The sequence below is a fragment of the Dendrobates tinctorius genome, unplaced genomic scaffold (assembly GCF_039654945.1).
Source record: "Dendrobates tinctorius isolate UK_male_01 unplaced genomic scaffold, ASM3965494v1 ptg000311l, whole genome shotgun sequence".
Classification (NCBI taxonomy): domain Eukaryota; kingdom Metazoa; phylum Chordata; class Amphibia; order Anura; family Dendrobatidae; genus Dendrobates; species Dendrobates tinctorius.
In genome coordinates this window covers 1,301,505-1,323,375 of record NW_027361978.1, presented here as the reverse complement: position 1 = coordinate 1,323,375, position 21,871 = coordinate 1,301,505, and the positions used below count along the sequence as shown (strand labels likewise).

The 21,871-nt window shown below is 50.8% G+C and overlaps 1 long non-coding RNA gene across 1 annotated transcript in view; it reads left to right on the top strand.

Annotated features, from left to right (window-relative positions):
* The first annotated feature begins 5,767 nt into the window (after positions 1-5,767).
* Positions 5,768-21,871, top strand: part of LOC141073666 (uncharacterized) — a 40,344-nt gene continuing 24,240 nt past the window's right edge. The window contains exon 1 of the long non-coding RNA XR_012227036.1: positions 5,768-5,837. This is a non-coding gene — a long non-coding RNA (uncharacterized lncRNA). The remainder of the gene's footprint in view (positions 5,838-21,871) is intronic.

The window sequence follows — 21,871 nt, the reverse complement described above, 5'->3', positions numbered from 1 at the left end:
TGGATTCCCTCATGGATTCATGCTGATGTCAGAAAGGTGGACCTCATTGGCTGTGAACTCGAAGGGCCTGTCTGACGGTACCACGAGCAGGAGAACTTACTCACAATCGCGGTGCCGTCAGACAGGAAATAGGAGTTCACAGGGAGACACTGAGCACACGCTGCTCAGTGTCTCTGCTGGATGGCAGGCTGTATGGTCGCATCATGCAAACATGAAGCTTGCCATCTAGATGTAGCAGAGCTAGGCCCGTCATAGGACAAATAGATTAGCAGCATCTCTGCGGAAAGGTGAGGAATATTGTTGTTGTTTTTTTACTCTTTTGCAGATGACAATGGCATCGGTGAAATAGGTGAGGGCATAAGTATGATTTAATTAAGATTTATTAAAGGAGTCAGTGTCACTCTTTCAATTCAATGAATTTTTTCTGGGTGTGGCATGGTCCGAGTGCTGTGAAATTTTTTTCGCATTAGCGAATCTCGGTGACAATTGAGCATGCTGCAATTTTACACATATGCTAAATACGGCTGAGAAAATAAACGCTGATGTGAGCTGCCCCATAGATTGACACTGGGCTGAGTGCTATGCGATGTTTTATTGCATAGTACTCGGCCGTATTCTACGGTGGTGTGACTCTGTCCTAACATGCATGATCTTTCCAAGAGATAAGATCCAACGTTCCTATAAAGATCGCACAACCTTCACCAAGTTCCATTGCACATTTATGGGCATTTTACCGATTATTATGGCCAATATGGCGTATAAGGTGTATAGCCACATTGTTCTTATGATCATTAACAAGAGGGCTGTTTATTCCAGGGTTTTCCAAACATCAACCTCATCTTATGTAATACAGACGGCTACATTTATTTTGGTGGGGGGGATTATAAGAGTCAATATACAGTCTCTGAGTCCCTATAGAGTCCCTATGCTCTCACAGACATAAAACTATGTACATGACAGACCTCAGGCAGACCTGTAGAATATAGACATGAGGGTTTATCATAGGGATCAATTATTCCTGATTTTACAAGCAATTAAAGTGTTGTCATGGAGCAGCATACCACAGGCCCATGCCTTGAAGCGGTGATAAAGGACGGCACACGTCCAGCCACCGCTCTGCCCTACACTCACTCTTATCTCTACTGCCTCTGAGATAGGATCGGAATAAAATGACAATTTGTAGCTTGTTAAAATACCAAAACCTCATTCTTCACGTCACTGTGAATCTAATGTTGAGGCATTGTCCCCCTCGGTGGATTCTGCCAAGGAAAGAAAAATTCAATTTTCTGTTATCAAAATCAGGCTCGGACTGGCCCACAGGGTAACAGGGGAATCCCTCGGTGGGCCCCTGTGCTGATCTGGACCCCCAACCCCACTGTATGATAAGTACTTGGCATAATTCAATTGATTCTGTACAGGAAAAGGCAACATCTATATATTATATAGAGATACAGGTAAATTTATGGACAAGGGTAGTGTGATATTTGTATTCAAGTGGGCCCCCAAAGTAAGTGTCACTGGTGGGCCCTTGGCACCCCAGTCTGACACTGATCAAAATTGTGCTTAAAATAAAAGAAGCACCTTAGCGTTTCCCTTTATCATCAGCTGGAAACTATACTCCTAGGGTGTGTGCACACGTTAAGTATCTGGTGCAGACATTTCTGCATCTCTTTGCAGTAAAAACATTGCATAAAATAGGCCCCTTTTTATGCATTTCTGCCGCATTTTTGGTGTAGATTTTTCCCCGCTCTTAGTATGGGTGAAATCTGCAGCAAAAACATGGAAAGAATTGACATGCTCCAGATTAAAATCTGCACCAAATCTGCAAGTCACAAATAAGCATCATGTGCATGAGGCTTTAGGATTCTGATTCAATTTGCTTGTAAAAGGAAATCTTTCAGGTTTTGGGACAAATCTGTGCAGAAATAAAGCAAAAATGTGCACAGGCTCTTCCAGTTTGTTCCTCCAGTAGCCTGGCAATGTGGAGGGTCTCTCACCACTCCTCTTCCTCCCAGCATCATTGTCAGGTCTTTGTAATCATACATGTTGTGGAAGAGACTCAGGACCCATGTTTCTAGGTGTAAAGGCAGATTTTTTTTAAGGCTATTTGATGTGGGCTCCAAACCTCTGAAAAACATTGGTCAACCTCCATCTTCCTGCAGGGATTTCACTCTACAGAGTCCATATACCTACAGCCATGGTGTTCCACTGTAAAACATGAAGCATGGTAACTCTGCCATGACTGGTCATGGATCAAACCCCAAAAACTGACAGCAGAAAAAAATCTGACTAAACGGATGTCATTTTTGGCACCTTTCATTTAGACCTTGTTTGTTCGTGTGTTTCATTAGATGGTGAGACAAAATTACCCAAATTGTTCCTTGCGGATGACTTTTATGGAAGGTTCACGTGACCTTCACAGTGTCCTTAGGTTTTCTCCTGTCCCATTGAGACTATACAGTGTATATGTGGTAATGGCAGGTACGCAGGATGCAGTGATGAGACGCGAGACAGAAATGACTTCAAACGTTAACTTTTATAGATAAATGCCGTTAGGGCTATTGTTACGCAACCAACAGAATAACAGTAGTTGTCCTCGCAGGGAGCCAATACACATAAACAAGGATTGGGAGAACGCGACTAATCCGGCAAAGACCGGTCACTATATGGCCGCGGAATGGCCGAGTATGGGTCCTTAGTCACTATGTATCACTTATCCGTCCTGACGTCCCTCGGCATCCTGTTCCACAGTGTGTCTGCGTCGCAGCCACTGGGCCCTGCCGCTGAAGATCTGGCGTAGTCTTCGGCTGTTCCGACACCCAGGAGTAGGGGCACAACAGGCCCGCGGAGAGTTCTTTGGCGGGATGTCCCCCAGCGGAGGCAGCGAGATACCGCCTGGGAGTGGGAGAGTGGAGGCTGCAACTCCCTGACAAGGACTGGCAGCAGCGGTGATAAGTGGCAGTTGATAGGCCACAGGCGCAGTCTGAGGCCGCACTGGAGGATCCGCAGCGGGCACAGGCCCAGTCTCTACCGCGGACTGGAGCGGGGCGGTGGCAGCTGCGGGCGGCAAAAGAGGAGTCACCGCTGTGGTTGGAGTGAAGCGGCGGTGGCTGCGGGCAGCAGCAAGTAGGCCGCAGCTGAGAGCTGGAGTGAGGCAGCAGTCTTCTTTTGTCAGTAAGCTCGATCCACCGAGAGTCTTCCTCCTGTCGCAGTCCTCCTCTCCGGTAGCTGCTCGCGGCTCTCTGGCCCTCCCCAAGTCTCCACCTGCTTCTCCCTTGTTCTGCTGACTCACACAGTCTGGCCCTCTCCGCCCCTCTTCTCTGGACTCCTCCCCCAACCGCCCTGTCAGTCTCAGCAGTCCATCCCCTAGCTCTGCTCCCTGGAAACAGATACCCCAGGAACCTGGAAGATGGTCCTCTCGGTTCCGGCCCGGGTACTCGGTGGAGGCCTCTCCTCCTACACATATATCGCCATTTCTCTATTCAGTTGTAACAATTCAAATAACTGGTCTAAAAAGTCCAAAAAATTCATTAGTTGATTGCAGATTTCGACATCTTCTTCGGTCCTTTTTAAAGGATTAGCATGTGATGAAAAAAAACCCTGATCGACTGCATCATGAAAAGAGTTCATAGATTTAGAAGAAAAAGGAGACTGTGCAGCGCCCACCATGCATCAACACCTCGGTTTATAAAGGGATGAGATGTGTTTTGAAGGATGAACTTTAGTCAATTTTGGTCAGCTCCTTTTGAATCTGATGACAACACATTGGATCGATAGTCCCAACCCCGGCGTAGAGAAATCTCAGTCAAATCTGGATATGAGAGCCGAGATTATCAGAAGACAACACGATAATCTACCAACTAGAAGAAGTGAAATTGTAGTAATAGATGCGGAATATTTAACAACTTCCTATAGAATTTATTGCCTTTACACCACAATCCAACCATGTATTATCAATGCATTAATTACTGTGACTTCGGAAACTATGGCTGTGGATCGTTCAGGCCTTCTCGCTGTGATTGACCAGTTAGCACATACTTGAGACTCTCCCTATGAGGTGTGAACTCTGCAGTGTCCTGGATGGGATTTATATTAGCCATTAACAATGCCAGCCATTACAATGTATTTCAGTAGCTGACTTCTGCACCAGGACCCCCCTCAAGAAAATCCTTGACAAATGCTTCATCCGGCCCGAAGGCAAAGAGTCCTGCATGTAAAGCACTGTGCTGGGAGGCGAGGAGGGGTCCAGGGAAGTCTGTCTGCTTCCCAGGCGTCTCTGTGCCTTTAAAATATCACAACGGCAGGTCACAGGAGGCACTGGTGGTCCAGCATTCATGGAGCAGGATAAGAATTTGGGTGGGTGGACCCAGTGCTTGTCGCAATGTGTTAACAAAGAATTCCTTGGGATTTTCCAGAAACTGCATGACAAGATATGAGTCAGACTGTCATAATTACCGTGACTTCGTACGTCTTGGAGCCACCTCATGGTGAGAAGACCTGGATGGAAGCGTCACCAGATCGGAATCTTGCCATGTTGCCGATTAATCAATCATTATTTTTCTAAGTCTCCATGATTGTCCAAGATCAAACCTGTGGAGAACAAGAGCAGGAGTATGAGTCGAGAGATCGCCTCAAATCAGGTCTCCCATTTCAGCTTTTCCACCTGGTGTCAACCTGTTTGATACGAGATGAGGTGCACTCATAAGGCCTGCTATGACGGCATTCACAGGTGAAGCGTGAATACTGTGGTTCATGATCCTAGACAAGCCAATTTTCTATTATTTCGCAGTTATCAGCCAATATATTAGACTAGGTTGACATTTGCGGATGGCCGAGCTGCGGAGGGCTGCGGACTTCCCCCGTGACGCTGCGCCCACTGCCGCACCTCCTCTGGTCAGCTCCGCCTACGACCGCATGTGGCCTGCGTACCTATCTTTAACATTGGGTATGCAGGTTGTGCGGATGTATGCTGATGCCTCCGCATGCGTCGGTTTGACGATGCGGCGACCGTGTCAATTAGCAACATGTCGCATTCAACGCGGGTCGCCGCATCGTCAAAACGACGCATGTGGAGGCATCCACATATATCCGCACAACCTGCATACCCAATGTAAAAGATAGGTACGCAGGCCGCATGCGGACGTAGGCGGAGCTGACAGGAAGAGGTGCGGCAGTATGCAGAGCTTCACGGAGGAAGTCCGCAGCCCTCCAAAGCTCGGCCATCCGCAAATGTGAACCTAGTCTTAGATAATATTGTGTATGCCAGTATAACTGATGGGTGTGGTTGTGTAAGGAGGTGGACCGGACCACAGGTATTAGTGATGGGAGCCGGCACCCCAGTGAGAGCCACTAAAATCCCCGAATGGCTCTTAGGCCTGTTTCACACTTCCGTTTTTGTGTCCGCCAAACGGATCCGTTTCCGTTTTTTGACGGAAACTGATGCAAACGGATCCGTTTTTAAAAAAACGGATCCGTTTTTTTGACGGATCCACGGTAACCACTAATGGAAGTCTATGGGACAAAAAAAACGGATCCTGCAAAAAAATGGCGGATCCGTTTTTTTACGGAAACCAACGGATTTTGACGGATTTGAAAAAACGGAAGTGTGAAACAGGCTACTGGGCGTAAAATCCCGATGTTCGGCAGACGTAACTCCGCCCACCCAAACAAAACCCCGCCCACTCAGCAAATTCATTGGTTCCTAGAAAGTGGGCAGGGGTTAATGTGGTAGGTGGGCGGGGTTTCGGACGCCTGAACACATATGCAATTGGGATCCACTTAAGCGGAACCGTGAGAGCCAGATCACCAAAAAGAGCCGGACTGACCATCACTAACAGGTACCTGCATGCTGGGTCCGGAACTTGAGAGGCTGCATACTCTGTCCCCGGGAGGAAGGATTAGGGAGGCGGAGTTTCCCCTGCAGTCTGGGGGAAGCTTGAGGGAGAAGGAGCTTCCAGAAGTGACAGGAGGGTGGGGGGAAGCTGAAAAGGCGTCGGCAGGATAAAAGGGAAAAGCAAGCGAAGTGGCAGACTCAAGTGCAGAGGGCTGCGCTGAGAGCAGCCGGGAGAACGGTGAGCGGCGCACCCTGCCTTTCCCCCAAGAGAGTTCCGGGGCAGTGACAGGCAGTGCTGCACCTGATGAGAGAGACAGAGACCGCTGTACAGAGAGTGCAGAGCTGTGTGAAGGCGAGCCAGAGAGTGCAGAGCCGTGTGAAGCCGAGCCAGAGAGTGCTGAGCCGTGTGAAGCTAAGCCAGAGAGTGCTGAGCCGTGTGAAGCTGAGCCAGAGAGTGCAGAGCCGTGTGAAGCTGAGCCAGAGAGTGCTGAGCCGTGTGAAGCTGAGCCAGAGAGTGCAGAGCCGTGTGAAGGTGAGCCAGAGAGTGCAGAGCCGTGTGAAGCTGAGCCAGAGAGTGCAGAGCCGTGTGAAGGCTAGCCAGAGAGTGCAGAGCCGTGTGAAGGTGAGCCAGAGAGTGCAGAGCCGTGTGAAGGTGAGCCAGAGAGTGCAGAGCCGTGTGAAGGTGAGCCAGAGAGTGCAGAGCCGTGTGAAGGTGAGCCAGAGAGTGCAGAGCCGTGTGAAGGTGAGCCAGAGAGTGCAGAGCCGTGTGAAGGCGAGCCAGAGAGTGCAGAGCCGTGTGAAGGCGAGCCAGAGAGTGCAGAGCCGTGTGAAGGCGAGCCAGAGAGTGCAGAGCCGTGTGAAGGCGAGCCAGAGAGTGCAGAGCCGTGTGAAGGCGAGCCAGAGAGTGCAGAGCCGTGTGAAGGCGAGCCAGAGAGTGCAGAGCCGTGTGAAGGCGAGCCAGAGAGTGCAGAGCCGTGTGAAGGCGAGCCAGAGAGTGCAGAGCCGTGTGAAGGCGAGCCAGAGAGGGCAGAGCCGTGTGAAGCCGAGCCAGAGAGGGCAGAGCTGTGTAAAGCTGAGTTAGAGAGTGCCTAGCCGTGCACACGGAGCAGTGCCACGCGCACCAGCGTCCGCCGTCTCTCGCCGCCATCAGTGGAGACCAGGACGTACAGTGCGTGTCCAGTGACTGCCAGAGTACCGGGTGCTGTGCCCTACGTGACCGTGAGTACCGCACACATGCTGCACAAGAGACAATATACCAGACTGACACTTGCGCCCTGACTGGGTCAGTGGATAGTTGTCCTGACATTTTTGACCGGACGCTAATAGTGGAAACAGTTGAGGAGCCACATTGGGCCCCTACATGACTGTGGCCCGTGCCTTTATTAGCCACGTTAATATATGGACAATGGGCAGTGGAAGGTGCCGGAGACCAACCACTGTCACCAGAAGGCTGACCAACATTTACAGTGACCTCCAGGAGGAGGCGCAGCGCCCGCCATTGTCGGCGCTATTGAGTACGCAGCAGAAGCTGCAGAGTAAGGACTCCCTGATATACCTGGTACACAAATTGTCATATATTTGTACCGTTATTATCAGTGGCGGATTAAGTGGACTATGGGCCCGGGGCTGTTCATAAAACCTGGGCCCCTGTACCCCCCTTCCCACCTGAGCGCTGCGGTCCCCGTGCGGGAATTGACAGCCGTACGGACTGCAGCACTTGGTTTGCTGCGGGTCCATACGGAAAACCCGCCACCATTCCACCACGTGTGGACATGGCCTAAAAAGACGTTGCACATAAGCTGTAGGCCTACGGCCAATACGCACAAAATCACGCTCCATCACCCCATCACTGCCTGCTCCATCACCCCCATCATTGTCTGCTCCATCACCCCATAATTGCCTGCTCCATCACCCCCATCACTCCCATCATTGCCTGCTCCATCACCCCATCACTGCCTGCTCCATCACCCCCATCATTGTCTGCTCCATCACCCCCATCATTGCCTGCTCCATCACCCCATCACTCCCATAATTGTCTGCTCCATCACTCCCATAATTGTCTGCTCCATCTCCCCTCATTGCCTGCTCCATCACCGCCTGCTCCATCACCCCATCACCCCCATCACTGTCTGCTCCATCACCCCCATCACTGTCTGCTCCATCACCCCCATCATTGCCTGCTCCATCACCCCATCATTGTCTGCTCCATCACCCCATCATTGCCTGCTCCATCACCCCCATCACTCCCCTCATTGCCTGCTCCATCACCCCATCACTCCCATCATTGTCTGCTCCATCACCCCATCACTGCCTGCTCCATCACCCCCATCATTGCCTGCTCCATCACCCCATCATTGTCTGCTCCATCACCCCATCATTGCCTGCTCCATCACCCCATCATTGTCTGCTCCATCACCCCATCATTGCCTGCTCCATCACCCCATCACTCCCCTCATTGCCTGCTCCATCACCCCATCACTGCCTGCTCCATCACCCCCATCACTCCCCTCATTGCCTGCTCCATCACCCCATCATTGCCTGCTCCATCACCGCCTGCTCCATCACTCCATCACCCCATCACTGCCTGCTCCATCACCCCATCATTGTCTGCTCCATCACCCCCATCATTGTCTGCTCCATCACCCCATCATTGTCTGCTCCATCACCCCATCATTGTCTGCTCCATCACCCCATCATTGCCTGCTCCATCACCCCATCACTGCCTGCTCCATCACCCCCATCATTGTCTGCTCCTTCACCCCATCACTGCCTTCTAGACCATCACTCCCATCATTGCCTGCTCCATCATACACACAGACATAGACAGACAGACAGACAGACAGACAGACACACAAGACACCACCTCTCTCCTCTCACCTGTCCGCAGCATCGCCCGAGCTTCCTCCCTCACACAGCAGCGGCCGCTGAATGATGACGTCATTCAGCGGCGCTCCTCTGTGTGAAACAGGAAGCGCGGCCTCCGGGCAGGAAGCAGGACGGACCCTTGCCGCTCCGCTCCTGCTATTCACTCTTGCAGGCAGTGGAGCTGCCGTGATCGCATCGCTCCCTGCCCGCCGCTGCACTGCACTGCAGGGTGGAATTGCTGCTGCCGCGCCGCCCCCACACACATGCCGCCTGGGGCGGACCGCCCCCCCACCACGCTACGCCAGTGCCCTGGGCCCCCAAAAAACCTTGGGCCCGGGGCGACCGCCCCATCCGCCCCTATTAAGATCCGCCATTGGTTATTATTGTACTGTGCCTTTAATACCGTTTAACTCTTTTATCTCCCTGCATGGCGTAATTTCCCCTGTAAATAAACCTGTTAACCCCGGCTCTGCCTGCATCCACGTTCCTGTTTGTTATCTTAGGCTGGAGTCACACACAACGTCTAAAAAGATCGGCCCTTTTTTGACGGACGACAATCGCCCAAATGTTTCCTGAACAGTGATCCGTCTATCGTCCAATTGTAATGCGAGGATGCGATTTTGTGACATCCGTCTGGCAAGATTTTGTCAGCGGCTTTCAAAATGGACACATAATGGAGCCCAAAAGAATAGGTATAGACACATATCATTGAGACACACATACTGTATATACAGTATATATTTATATTTCACAGAGTTCTACATAGCAGAATAGCCACTAAATCAATTGCTTCTGTAAAATCATTCCCCAACCTGACATGAAATGACACATGGTTACATACAGTTAAACATTTCATTTCATTTATTTTTTATATGTCTTTGACTAATAATTAGATGAGGGTATGTGTGCAAAATTTTGGACATGTAGGTGTTAAATTAAGGGGTTAATTTGTTGAAAAAAATTGCATGGGCTCCCGTGGCAATTTCTCACCAAGAGAGGTAAAGCAGGTGAGGGCAGATTTTAATAGCCTTGAGACCTTGAGAGGGACCATTGTTTTTGCCCCGCCCACAGACACCCCAGAAGAGGCGCCTTTTCTGGCACTTATATTCTCTCATCCCACTCCCGTGTAGCGGTGGGATATGGGGTAATATTAATGGAGTTATGTACCTTGCTATTGGAAGGTGACATTAAGCCGATTAATAATGGAGAGGTGTCAATAAGACACCGATCCATTATTAATTCTAGACTATTAAACGGTTAAACACACAGACCTTAAGTAAAAATTATTTTAATGAAATAAAGACAACAAGTTTTTGACCAGATTTATTCCTCTGCTAATCCATAAATAAACCATCGACCTGAAACAAAAATAAAGCAAAAAAACAACAATATCCTTACCTCTCCGCTGGTCAGTCAGATCCCCCGCTGCAATCCATCACAAGGGGTTAAATGGTTTATAACGGGACCAGTGCTAATGCAACCAGCCCAATGTAAACCACTGCCAGGCCAACCAGGGACGCCAGTGAGGCTGCGTGGAGTCCCCTGGCTGACCTGAGGTGAACTGATGAGCGTGGGAAAAATGCACCTCATATACACCTCATACACCGCACCCTATATACACCTCATACACCACACCCTGTATACACCTCATACACCGCACCCTATATACACCTCATACACCGCACCCTGTATACACCTCATACATCACACCCTGTATACACCTCATACATCACACCCTATATACACCTCATACACCGCACCGTATATACACCGCACCCTGTATACACCTCATACACCGCACCCTATATACACCTCATACACCGCACCCTGTATACACCTCATACACCACACCCTATATACACCTCATACACCACACCCTGTATACACCTCATACATCACACCCTGTATACACCTCATACACCGCACCCTGTATACACCTCATACATCACACCCTGTATACACCTCATACACCGCACCCTGTATACACCTCATACACCGCACCCTATATACACCTCATACACCACACCCTGTATACACCTCATACACCGCACCCTATATACACCTCATACACCGCACCGTATATACACCGCACCCTGTATACACCTCATACACCGCACCCTATATACACCTCATACACCGCACCCTGTATACACCTCATACACCGCACCCTATATACACCTCATACACCACACCCTGTATACACCTCATACATCACACCCTGTATACACCTCATACACCGCACCCTGTATACACCTCATACATCACACCCTGTATACACCTCATACACCGCACCCTGTATACACCTCATACACCGCACCCTGTATACACCTCATACATCACACCCTGTATACACCTCATACACCACACCCTATATACACCTCATACACCGCACCCTATATACACCTCATACACCGCACCGTATATACACCGCACCCTGTATACACCTCATACACCGCACCCTATATACACCTCATACACCGCACCCTGTATACACCTCATACACCGCACCCTATATACACCTCATACACCACACCCTGTATACACCTCATACATCACACCCTGTATACACCTCATACACCGCACCCTGTATACACCTCATACACCGCACCCTATATACACCTCATACACCGCACCCTGTATACACCTCATACACCGCACCCTGTATACACCTCATACATCACACCCTGTATACACCTCATACATCACACCCTGTATACACCTCATACATCACACCCTATATACACCTCACACATCACACCCTGTATACACCTCATACATCACACCCTGTATACACCTCATACATCACACCCTGTATACACCTCATACACCGCACCCTATATACACCTCATACATCACACCCTATATACACCTCACACATCACACCCTATATACACCTCATACATCACACCCTATATACACCTCATACATCACACCCTATATACACCTCATACATCACACCCTATATACACCTCATACATCACACCCTGTATACACCTCACACATCACACCCTGTATACACCTCATACACCACACCCTATATACACCTCATACATCACACCCTATATACACCTCATACATCACACCCTATATACACCTCATACACCGCACCCTATATACACCTCATACATCACACCCTATATACACCTCATACATCACACCCTATATACACCTCATACACCACACCCTATATACACCTCATACACCACACCCTATATACACCTCATACATCACACCCTATATACACCTCATACACCGCACCCTATATACACCTCATACACCGCACCCTATATACACCTCATACATCACACCCTATATACACCTCATACACCGCACCCTATATACACCTCATACATCACACCCTATATTATTATTATTATTATTATTATTATTTATTGTTATAGCGCCATTTATTCCATGGCGCATTACATGTGAGGAGGGGTATACATAAAAACAAGTACAATAATCTTAAACAATACAAGTCATAACTGGTACAGGAGGAGAGAGGACCCTGCCCGCGAGGGCTCACAATCTGCAAGGGATGGGTGAGAATACAGTAGGCAAGGGTAGAGCTGGTCGTGCAACGGTTTGGTGGATCGGTGGTTACTGCAGGTTATAGGCTTGTCGGAAGAGGTGGGTCTTCAGGCTCTTTTTGAAGGTTTCGATGGTAGGTGAGAGTCTGATATGTTGTGGTAGAGAGTTCAAGAGTAGGGGTGATGCGCAAGAGAAATCTTGTATGCGATTGTGGGAAGAGGAGATAAGAGGGGAGTAGAGAAGGAGAACTTGTGAGGATCGGAGGTTGCGTGCAGGAAAGTACCGGGAGACGAGGTCACAGATGTATGGAGGAGACAGGTTGTGGATGGCTTTGTATGTCATGGTTAGGGTTTTGTAATGGAGTCTCTGGGCAATTGGGAGCCAGTGAAGGGATTGACAGAGGGGAGATGCTGGGGAATAGCGGGGGGACAGGTGGATTAGTCGGGCAGCAGAGTTTAGAATAGATTGGAGGGGTGCGAGAGTGTTTGAGGGGAGGCCACAGAGCAGGAGGTTGCAGTAGTCAAGGCGAGAGATGATGAGGGCATGGACTAGGGTTTTTGCAGATTCTTGGGTGAGGAATGAACGGATTCGTGAAATATTTTTGAGTTGAAGTCGGCAGGAAGTGGAAAGGGCTTGGATATGTGGTTTGAAGGAGAGATTAGCATCAAGGATTACTCCGAGGCAGCGAGCTTGTGGGACTGGGGAGAGTGGGCAGTCATTTACTGTAATTAATAGGTTCGTAGGGGGGGTCACGTGAGATGGGGAAAAGATGATGAATTCTGTTTTGTCCATGTTGAGTTTCAGAAATCTAGCGGAGAAGGATGAAATAGTGGACAGACATTCAGGGATTCTGGTTAGTAGGGAGGTGATATCTGGTCTAGAGATGTAGATCTGTGTGTCATCAGCGTAGAGATGATACTGAAAGCCATGAGATTCTATGAGCTGTCCCAGGCCAAAGGTGTAAATAGAGAACAGCAGGGGCCCAAGGACTGAACCTTGTGGGACTCCGACAGATAGGGGGCGAGGTGAGGTGGTGGTGTGTGAGTGGGAGACGCTGAATGTCCAGTCTGTTAGGTATGATGAGATCCAGGATAGGGCCAAGTCTGTGATGCCGAGGGATGAGAGGGTCTGTAATAATAGGGAATGGTCCACTGTGTCAAAGGCAGCCGACAGGTCCAGGAGGAGGAGGACAGAGTAGTGTCGCTTGCTCTTGGCAGTTAAGAGGTCATTGGTGACCTTATTAAGGGCAGTTTCAGTGGAGTGGTGTGACCGGAAGCCAGATTGTAAGCGGTCGAAGAGGGAGCAAGAAGAGAGATGGGAGGACAGCTCAAGGTAGACATGTTGTTCCAGTAGCTTGGAGGCGTAGGGGAGAAGTGATATAGGGCGATAGCTAGATACAGAGGATGGGTCAAGAGAGGGCTTTTTGAGGATAGGTGTGATGGAGGCATGTTTAAAGCTTGAGGGGAAAACACCAGTTGTTAGTGATAGGTTGAAGAGATGGGTTAGGGTTGGGATGAAGACTGTGGTGAGGTTTGGTATGAAGTGGGATGGGATCGGGTCGAGTGCACAGGTGGTGAGATGTGATCTTGAGAGTAGAGTGGAGAGTCGATCTTCTGTAATGGTGGAGAAGTTGGTTTTGAAGGTGGAGGGCTGGGAAGTCGGGAGGAAGGGTTCTGGGGGTTGTTGACCAAAACTTTCTCTGATGTTATCAATCTTCTGCTTGAAAAATGAGGCAAAGTCTTCAGCTGAGATGAGTGGGAAGGGAGGAGGTGCTGGGGGGCGGAGGAGAGAATTGAAGGTGTTGAATAACTGTTTAGGGTTGTGAGACAGGGAGGATATGAGAGATGAGAAGTAGGTTTGTTTAGCTGTGGCGAGTGTGGTCTTGAAAGTAGTGAGGGACTGTTTGAATGCGATGAAGTGCTCGTTGGAGTGGGATCTTTTCCATCTGCGCTCAGCAGCCCTGGAAGCTCGCCTCAGCTCTTTGGTCAGGCTGGTGTGCCAGGGCTGTCTGTTGATTTTGCGAGCTTTGGTATGTGTAAGTGGAGCAGCGGATTCCAAAGCTACAGCTATTGTGGTGTTATATAGAGCGGCAGCGTCATCCGCATTGTGTAAGGAACTTATATCTGTGAGAGGGAGGAGGGATTCAGAGAATGAGTGTAGGTCAAGGTGTTTAAGATTTCTGCGAGGGTGTGAGAGTTTGTGGGGTGGGGATTGTAGACATGGAGTGAAGAGGGAAGAGAATGTGAGAAGGTTGTGGTCAGAGAGAGGAAGAGGTGAGTTAGAGAGGTTAGATAGGGAGCAGAGGCAGGTGAAGATGAGGTCCAGTGTGTGGCCATCTTTGTGGGTGGCTGTAGAAGACCATTGAGTGAGGCCGAAGGAGGAAGTGAGAGATAGGAGTTTAGTGGCAGCTGAGAGGGAAGTGTCAATGGGGATGTTGAAGTCGCCCATGATGATAGTAGGGATGTCCGTGGAAAGGAAATGAAGTAACCAGGTGGTGAAGTGGTCAAAGAAGGTGGTGGCTGGCCCTGGGGGGCGGTAGATGACAGCCAGTTGGAGGGGGAGTAGATGCGCACAGAGTGCACCTCAAAGGAAGGGAGGGTAACAGAGGGTGGCAGTGGGATTGGGGTGAAGGAGCAGGTATCTGACTGGAGAAAACCAACTCCTCCACCATGTTTGCTGCTGGGGCGGGGGGTGTGAGAAAGGTGGAAGCCACCATATGAAAGTGCAGCAGGAGAGGCTGTGTCAGAAGGGGTGAGCCAGGTTTCGGTGATGGCGAGGAAGGAAAGTTTGGTAGTAACAAAAAGATCATGGATGTAGGAAAACTTGTTGCAGACAGAGCGAGCGTTCCACAGAGATCCTGTTAGTGGGACTGGGGAAGCAGGGGCTGGGTGAATGGGTATAAGGTTGGAGAGGTTACGGAAGGTTGTGATAGAGCGTGGATGGGAGGTAGAAATGACTGTGGGAATGTGGTGAGGAGGACCAGGATTTGGGGAGATATCACCAGCAGTGAGAAGGAGCAGAGAAAGTGTTAGCAGGTGGGAGCAGGAGAGGGAATGAGGGGGCTGTCTGTGTTTGGAGACAGAGGATTGTATGTTAAGGAACAGTTTTGAGGCGGAGGTGAGGTGGATGGGGAGGATTGAAGAAGAGATGAACAGTTCCTTACTAGGAGTAGGGATTAGGGGAATTAGCAGAAAGTGAAGGATTATAGGGGTGAAAGTGAAAACAAACAGAAACATTGTTTACAGTGACTGTGTACAATTACCTTCAGTTCCAATTCTGGTTTTAATTCTTAAATTAATCTTCACACTTCTAGAACACACTTATAGAAATCACACTGCAGACTGACGTCTATGCAGACTTGTGCTCTGCAATATATGTACAACTAAGTGCAGTCAGGTGTGAAGCAGAGAGGAGTGGTCTCTGCTCTTCTTGGTCAGACAATTAAGAGTGGACCAGATGCATATGATCAAGCCAGAGTAAACAAGGTCATAAATAACACTGGGGTAAGCTGGGGTTAGCTGAAAGGCATACCATGTGAATGCTAGGTGCAGAGGCAAGTCTATGTGCAAAGCTGGGTGATGCACTGTGTGTCCTTCATAGACAGACAGCAGGAGAGCTGGGTGGATGGACATACCTGTCGGAAGACGCACTCTATATACACCTCATACACCACGCCCTATATACACCTCCTACACCGCACCCTATATACACCTCATACATCACACCCTATATACACCTCATACATCACACCCTATATACACCTCATACACCGCACCCTATATACACCTCACACATATAGTCCTGTCTGTACTTCGCCTCCACTATCACATGTGCTGTGTTGTACTCACACAATATGACCGACCTCCACAGAGAAACATCGACCTCAGGAAGGAGACGACGGCCGCAGTCACCTCTGCTGAGGTAAAGTGAAAGCTCGTTTCTGATTGGTTGCTCTGGTAAAGTAAAAGCTGAGCTCCTGTTGGTTGCTGTGGGCAGAGTAGTCTTATGGTGGTCTGTACGGTCTCAGCACAGAGTTGCTGGTTTTCGTGGCCCACCTTGTATCAAGCCGCACTCTACTGAGGGTCCCATAATAATGTGCCCAACCCAGTGATAGTGATGGGTTCAGTGGGGTAATCTAGTGTGTGGGGGCCGGGGACAGATGACGGTGGCGGATGACTTCACCCTGACCATCCTTCTCCTATAGAGAACACAGGAGCGTGCGGCGGAGCATGCGGCGGAGCGTGCGGCCTCTCTGTGGGAGCGTCAGACAAAGCAGCTGCCATCGGATGTGGACGGCGGCTTTACCGCAGCACCCAACGCTCTGTCCTTACAGGCTCACTGGGTATTCCTCTCTATAGCCTTCTCTGGCCCTGCGTGGACATACCGCCATTGTGGACAGTGTGACGTAGCGTGAAATATAAGGTGAGGCCGGGGTCACACTGGCGAGGAATACGGCCGAGTGAGAGGCGCTAAAAGCACGCATTACACACGGACCAATGATTCTCTATGGGGTCCTTTGCACCAGCCGTATATTTCTCATCCGTATTCTACGCTCCGTGCCAATCGCAGCATGCTGGGACTGTCAGCGTACTACGGCCGTAATACGCCAATGCAAGTCTATGGGTGCGCAAAAAATACGGATTACACACGGACCACACGTGTGACCTGCGAGAAATACACACCCAGTGTCTTTTAGCAAAGCCGGCAATTCAGTGCGCGATACAGTAAACTCACACTGACAGGTTTAATAAAGAAACGAAAGAATAGATATAGACACATAGAATACATATATATATATATATATACATACATGTTATTGTGACAAACATATATATTTATATGTCACAGAGTTCTTCATAGCAGAATAGCCGCTAATTCAATTTCCGGCTTCTATCAAATCATTCCCCAACCCGACATGAAATGACACATGGTTACATACAGTAATCCATTTCATTTCATGTTTTGTACAGTTGTGGCCAAAAGTATTGACACCCCTGCAATTCTGTCAGATAATACTCAGTTTCTTCCTGAAAATGATTGCAAACACAAATTCTTTGGTATTATTATCTTCATTTAATTTGTCTTAAATGAAAAAACACAAAAAGAATTGTCCTAAAGCCAAATTGGATATAATTCCACACCAAACATAAAAAAGAGGGTGGACAAAAGTATTGGCACTGTTCGATAAATCCTGTGATGCTTCTCTAATTTGTGTAATTAGTAGCACCTGTAACTTACCTGTGGCACCTAACAGGTGTTGGCAATAACTAAATCACACTTGCAGCCAGGTGACATGGACTAAAGTTGACTCAACCTCTGTCCTGTGTCCTTGTGTGTACCACATTGAGCATGGAGAAAAGAAAGAAGACCAAAGAACTGTCTGAGGACTTGAGAAACCAAATTGTGAGGAAGCATGAGCAATCTCAAGGCTACAAGTCCATCTCCAAAGACCTGAATGTTCCTGTGTCTACCGTGCACAGTGTCATCAAGAAGTGTAAAGCCCATGGCACTGTGGCTAACCTCCCTAGATGTGGACGGAAAAGAAAAATTGACAAGAGATTTCAACGCAAGATTGTGCGGATGTTGGATAAAGAACCTCGACTAACATCCAAACAAGTTCAAGCTGCCCTGCAGTCCGAGGGTACAACAGTGTCAACCCGTACTATCCGTCGGCATCTGAATGAAAAGGGACTGTATGGTAGGAGACCCAGGAAGACACCACTTCTTACCCCGAGACATAAAAAAGCCAGGCTGGAGTTTGCCAAAACTTACCTGAGAAAGCCTAAAACACCAGCAATGAGTCCAGACCTGAATCCCATAGAACACCTGTGGAGAGATCTAAAAATGGCAGTTTGGAGAAGGCACCCTTCTAATATCAGGGACCTGGAGTAGTTTGCCAAAGAAGAATGGTCTAAAATTCCAGCAGATCATTGTAAGAAACTCATTGATGGTTACCGGAAGCGGTTGGTTGCAGTTATTTTGGCTAAAGGTTGTGCAACCAAGTATTAGGCTGAGGGTGCCAATACTTTTGCCTGGCCCATCTTTGGAGTTTTGTGTGAAATGATCAATGTTTTGCTTCATTCTCTTTTGTGTTTTTTCATTTAAGACAAATTAAATGAAGATAATAATACCAAAGAATTTGTGTTTGCAATCATTTTCAGGAAGAAACTGAATATTATCTGACAGTATTGCAGGGGTGTCTATACTTTTGGCCACAACTGTATGTCTTTCATTAGTAATTAGATGAGGATTGATGTTTAAATTTTGGGAGGTGTAGGTGCTAATTTAAGGGGTTAATTTGTTGTAAAAAAATGTGTGGGCTCCCGCATTGACAAATTACCGCGGGAGCCCACACATTTTTTAACAACAAATTAACCCCTTAAATTAGCACCTACACCTCCCAAAATTTAAACATCAATCCTCATCTAATTACTAATGAAAGACATATAAAAAAAACATGAAATGAAATGGATTACTGTATGTGACCATGTGTCATTTCATGTCGGGTTGGGGCATGATTTGACAAAAGCCGGCAATTGAATTAGCGGCTATTCTGCTATGAAGAACTCTGTGAAATATAAATATATTCTGTATATATATATATGGGTCTCAATGACATGTGTGTATATATATATATATTCTATGTGTCTATATCTATTCTTTGGTTTGTGTTATAAACCCTGTCATAGGGCTCCATTATATGTCCATTTTCCAAGCCGGCGAGAAAATCTCGCCATATGGATTACATACGGATGCTGACATGCGCAAAATACGCGACCGCACCTTGCTTACGGATGACATACGGAGCACTGTTTTAGGGGCCATTCATCCGTATTACGCCTGTAAACTACGGACCGTATTTTGCATCGGTTAGTGTGACCCCGGCCTAACGTCACTATACGGTTCATGCCGCGACTCAGATGCATGACAGGCAATAGTCACGTGACTGTCGCGCTCAGCGCTCCGCTCTATGGCTGACGTATCAATCAATTTCTAATGGTAGACGCTGCACACATGTGGCCGGAGCAGAGCCAGCGCACCCAGGGCCGGAGCAGAGCCAGCGCACCCAGGGCCGGAGCAGAGCCAGCGCACCCAGGGCCGGAGCAGAGCCAGCGCACCCAGGGCCGGAGCAGAGCCAGCGCACCCAGGGCCGGAGCAGAGCCAGCGCACCCAGGGCCGGAGCAGAGCCAGCGCACCCAGGGCCGGAGCAGACCCAGCACCCACAGGGCCGGAGCAGACCCAGCACCCACAGGGCCGGAGCAGACCCAGCGCACCCAGGGCCGGAGCAGAGCCAGCGCACCCAGGGCCGGAGCAGACCCAGCACCCACAGGGCCGGAGCAGACCCAGCACCCACAGGGCCGGAGCAGACCCAGCGCACCCAGGGCCGGAGCAGACCCAGCGCACCCAGGGCCGGAGCAGACCCAGCGCACCCAGGGCCGGAGCAGAGCCAGCGCACCCAGGGCCGGAGCAGAGCCAGCGCACCCAGGGCCGGAGCAGACCCAGCACCCACAGGGCCGGAGCAGACCCAGCGCACCCAGGGCCGGAGCAGACCCAGCGCACCCAGGGCCGGAGCAGACCCAGCGCACCCAGGGCCGGAGCAGAGCCAGCGCACCCAGGGCCGGAGCAGAGCCAGCGCACCCAGGGCCGGAGCAGAGCCAGCGCACCCAGGGCCGGAGCAGAGCCAGCGCACCCAGGGCCGGAGCAGAGCCAGCGCACCCAGGGCCGGAGCAGAGCCAGCGCACCCAGGGCCGGAGCAGAGCCAGCGCACCCAGGGCCGGAGCAGAGCCAGCGCACCCAGGGCCGGAGCAGACCCAGCGCCCACAGGGCCGGAGCAGACCCAGCACCCACAGGGCCGGAGCAGACCCAGCGCACCCAGGGCCGGAGCAGACCCAGCGCACCCAGGGCCGGAGCAGACCCAGCGCACCCAGGGCCGGAGCAGAGCCAGCGCACCCAGGGCCGGAGCAGAGCCAGCGCACCCAGGGCCGGAGCAGAGCCAGCGCACCCAGGGCCGGAGCAGAGCCAGCGCACCCAGGGCCGGAGCAGAGCCAGCGCACCCAGGGCCGGAGCAGAGCCAGCGCACCCAGGGCCGGAGCAGAGCCAGCGCCCACAGGGCCGGAGCAGAGCCAGCGCCCCCAGGGCCGGAGCAGAGCCAGCGCCCCCAGGGCCGGAGCAGAGCCAGCGCCCACAGGGCCGGAGCAGAGCCAGCGCACCCAGGGCCGGAGCAGCCCCAGCGCACCCAGGGCCGGAGCATACCCAGCGCCCACAGGGCCGGAGCAGACCCAGCGCCCACAGGGCCGGAGCAGACCCAGCGCCCACAGGGCCGGAGCAGACCCAGCGCCCACAGGGCCGGAGCAGACCCAGCGCCCCCAGGGCCGGAGCAGCCCCAGCGCCCCCAGGGCCGGAGCAGCCCCAGCGCCCCCAGGGCCGGAGCAGCCCCAGCGCCCCCAGGGCCGGAGCAGCCCCAGCGCCCCCAGGGCCGGAGCAACCCCAGCGCACCCAGGGCCGGAGCAGCCCCAGCGCACCCAGGGCCGGAGCAGCCCCAGCGCACCCAGGGCCGGAGCAGCCCCAGCGCACCCAGGGCCGGAGCAGAGCCAGCGCACCCAGGGCCGGAGCAGCCCCAGCGCACCCAGGGCCGGAGCAGCCCCAGCGCACCCATGGCTGGAGCAGACCTTGCGTACAGTGGACATAGACACAAACCGAGTTGTAAGGACTCCAGACTTTCCTTTGTGCCTGTTTGCCCTGATCCATGATGGAGTCTTGTATCTCGCCACGTCATGGAACTTCCTGTCTGCCCTGATTATTTAAGTCCGGGTCATGTGTTCTCCTGTGCCTGAGTATCGTGTTGCTGTCTTGCTCCTGCTCATCTGCTAGTGGACGCCCTGCGGCTCGTTACTCTGCCTCTCTGCTACCTACTGCCCTTCTCTGCTCAACTACTGTCTGGACTTCTGGTGTGGAGCTGATCACCCTTGGAGCTGCTGTGGCCAGTAAGGAATCCTGACTTTTGACATCTCTTTTAGGTCTGTGTCTGTTGGGCTGCGTTGCTGGACTTGTGGGGGACTTTCATCCCTATAGGTACATATAGCGACCTTCTCCTGTATCACGCTGGACTTCTACGTTTGATTACCGTGTGCATTTCACCCTTATGGTTGCTGGACTTCTCCACTCTAGTGCTGTGTGAATACTGCCTCGTTAATGCGGTGTACTTGCTCTCATATCTGCTGCCGGGCTCCTATGTTTAGTGCCTCGTGTGCACTTGCGTATTAATACTCTTGGCCTGGCTCTTATTAGCGGTCGTACCCAGCTCACTTAGGCCGGGGTCACATTGCGTTATGGCAGTCCGTTAACGCTGCCATTGCCCTTCATTGTAGGGCGCATCGCGACGCATGCCATAAAGCGGCGCGTGTTCGCGATGTGCCGTCATTCAGTGATGGAGCATCTGCGCTAGCGGTATAGCGTATCGCGTTATGCTATGCGTTGAACGGGCTGTTTTAACGCAATATGAACCTGGCCTTAGGACATTTTTTCACATTGTGCTGTGTTTTCGTTACAATTGCAGGAAGTGCTCAGCCTGTTTTGCTTTACTGATATCACTTCCATGTTGTGTTGTGTTTCTGTTGCAGGAAGTTTAGTTTTGTCACTCGT